Below are 3610 nucleotides of genomic sequence, written 5' to 3'. Positions count from 1 at the left end.
TATCTAAGCCCGCGTACTTGGTTATTTCCAAATACTTAATGTTTTTTGATAACTCGGTTGAGTCCGAACTATCTAAGCTCGCTCGGTTAAGTCCGAACTATCTAAGCTCGCGTATTTGGTTATATCCAAATACTTTTTTGTTTTTGATAACTCGGTTAAGTCCGAACTATCTAAGCTCGCGTATTTGGTTATATCCAAATACTTTTTATATTTTTTATTTTTTAAGCTGGAGGTATGTATACCAATGATGCCCCCTTAATATCCTATGAGTGTGACCATAGGTTATTAAATTAAGAGAGATTGCAAAAATAAAAATAAACTACATGCGAAAAAAAGTAGACATTTTATTTGATGAAATTCAAAAGCAAACTAACGTGGATAGAAAATCATGGTTACAGGCAACACTTTTCCTATACTATTGATAATAAGGTCTAAGGTGTTCGCCATTCCATGCTCGTGGTATGAGGCTCCCATCTAATCTTGCAAGTTTGTATACGCCAGGGCGGATGACTGATTCTATCTGGTATGGTCCTTCCCAGTTTGGTCCGAGTACTCCTGCTGCTGGATCTCGGGTTGCTAAGAATACTCGTCTCAAAATCAGGTCTCCCACTCCGAACTTTCGGTCTCGAACCCTCTTATTGAAATATCTCGTGGTCCGTTGCTGGTAAGCAGCATTTTTCAGCTGAGCCTCTTCTCTTTTTTCTTCGATCAAGTCTAAGGTTTCTTCGAGCTGAGTCTGATTGGTACTTTGGTCGTAAATCTGATTTCGAATCGTTGGAATCTCGACCTCAATGGGCAACATTGCCTCACAGCCGTATGCTAGAGAAAATGGGGTATGTCCAGTTGATGTCCGAGCTGTAGTTCTATATCCCCAAAGGACTTGGGGTAATTCCTCAGGCCACCGTCCCTTTGCTTCTTCCAACTTTTTCTTCAAGGAACTCTTGAGAGTATTATTAACGGCTTCGACCTGTCCGTTCGCCTGAGGGTGAGCCACTGACGAAAAGCTCTTGATTATACCGTTCTTGTTACAAAAGTTGGTAAATAAGTCGCAGTCAAACTGAGTTCCGTTGTCAGACACAATCTTTCTTGGCACTCCATATCGGCATACGATGTTCTTTACCACGAAATCTAGGATCTTCTTTGAAGTTATGGTCGCTAGTGGTTCAGCCTCTGTCCATTTTGTGAAGTAATCCACCGCGACCACAACATACTTTACTCCTCCTTTGCCAGTTGGGAGTGAGCCTATGAGGTCGATGCCCCATACCGCAAAAGGCCATGGGGACGTCAACATGGTTAGTTCAGAAGGTGGAGCTCGGGGTATCGTGGCGAATCTCTGGCACTTGTCGCATTTTTTCACGAACTCGAAAGAATCCATTTTAATGGTTGGCCAGAAATATCCTTGGCGTATAATTTTCTTGGATAGGCTATGCCCCCCGGTATGATCTCCGCAAAACCCTTCATGAACTTCTCTAATAATCTTCTTTGCCTCGGGGGGAGTCACGCATCTGAGCAATGGCATGGAATACCCTCTTCTGTATAGCCTTCCATCCAGGATGGTGTATCGAGGAAGTTGATACATTAGTTTCCGAGCCTGACTTCGATCTTTTGGAAGAATTCCATTTTCGAGGTATTCAACGATCGGGCTCATCCAGGTCGGTTCTGTCTCGATCATGCACACATCTTCCGTGTCTGACTCAGTAATGCTGGGTGCTGAAAAATGTTCTATGGGTACAACATTCAGCTCCTCATTTTCAGTGGAAGTGGCGAGCCGAGCTAAGGCATCTGCATTTGAGTTTTGTTCTCGGGGAACCTGTTCGATTGCATAAAACTCAAAAAACTCCAATGCGTACTTTGCCTTCTCCAGATAAGCTGCCATTTTTTTGCCATGAGCCTGGTACTCTCCCAAGATTTGATTAACTACGAGCTGAGAGTCGCTGTAGCAATGTATAGCTCTGGCCTTGAGTTCCTTTGCTATTCGTAGTCCCGCCAGTAAAGCCTCGTACTCAGCTTCATTATTAGATGCTTTAAAGCCGAACCTTAATGCAGAGTGAAATTTGCTCCCTGCAGGAGTGATCAGAATAACTCCTGCCCCCGCTCCATTTTCATTTGACGACCCGTCGACGTAAAGTTTCCACAGCTCGTGGGCCGTGGTTGTTACCTCGTCGTCGGCTGTACCGGTGCACTCCACTATAAAATCTGCCAACGCTTGTGCCTTAATGGTTGTTCTCGGATGGTAGGTGATCTCGAATTGTCTGAGCTCAACAGCCCACTTAAGGAGTCAACCAGATGCCTCTGGTTTGGACAAGACTTGCCTTAATGGTTGATCTGTCAGTACATGGATAGGATGTGCCTGAAAGTAAGGGCGGAGATTTCGAGATGAGTGGATCAGACTGAGGGCGAGTTTCTCCATCAGTGGATACCTTGACTCTGCCCCCAGTAATCTTTTACTGATGTAGTAGACGGGTTTCTGTATTCTCTCTTCCTCTCGGACGAGCACCGCGCTTATCGCGTGTTCAGTTGTTGAGAGATATAAGAACAATACTTCTCCCGTCTCAGGTTTCGATAGGATGGGTGGTTCGGCTAAGTGCCTTTTGAGCTCTTGAAAAGCTAGCTCGCACTCGTCTGTCCATTCGAACTTTTTACTTCCTTTCAATAAGTTGAAGAATGGGAGACCGCGGTCCGTTGACTTCGAAATGAACCTGCCCAGAGCTGCCATCCTGCCAGTCAAGCTTTGAACATCTTTATGCTTCCGAGGTGAAGGCATATCGATCAGGGCCTTTATTTTATCGGGATTAGCCTCGATTCCACGAGAGTTGACAATGAAACCCAGAAATTTCCCTGAAGACACCCCAAAAGTGCACTTCTGAGGATTCAACTTCATGTTGTACTTTCTGAGCACGCCAAAGCACTCTTCGAGGTCATCAACATGGTTCTTGTTAAGTTGAGACTTTACAAGCATGTCGTCAACATAAACTTCCATGTTGTTCCCTATTTGCTCTGAGAACATCATGTTTACGAGCCGCTGGTACGTGGCTCCGGCATTCTTGAGTCCGAATGGCATGACATTGTAGCAGTAGAGCCCTTTATCCGTAATGAAGCTCGTATGCTCTTGGTCGGGGGCATGCATGGGAATCTGGTTATATCCAGAATAGGCATCCATGAACGACATCAGACCATGCCCCGCCGTGGCATCCACGAGCTGATCAATTCTCGGTAGGGGAAAACAGTCTTTCAGGCAGGCCTTGTTGAGGTCTGAGTAGTCAATGCACGTCCTCCATGTCCCATTGGGTTTCGGGACCAACACTGGATTGGCCACCCAATCAGGGTAAAAAGCGTCCCTTATAAAATTATTTTCTTTCAGCCTGTCCACCTCCTCCTTTAGTGCTTTCTTTCTGTCTTCATCCAGCTGCCTTCGCTTTTGCTGCTTCGGGGGAAAGCTTTTGTCTATATTCAATGCGTGGGTCGCTACATTAGGGCTTATTCCCACCATGTCAGAGTGGGACCACGCGAAGACATCCTGGTTTTTCTTCAAAAAGCAAATTAATTGCTATTTTGATTCGTCTAGGAGGTGTTTCCCGACCTTCACCTTTTTCGAGGGATCAGATTCATC

This window comes from Humulus lupulus, chromosome 5 (genome assembly GCF_963169125.1).
Source record: "Humulus lupulus chromosome 5, drHumLupu1.1, whole genome shotgun sequence".
NCBI classification, from domain to species: domain Eukaryota; kingdom Viridiplantae; phylum Streptophyta; class Magnoliopsida; order Rosales; family Cannabaceae; genus Humulus; species Humulus lupulus.
This window is presented reverse-complemented; position numbering follows the sequence as displayed.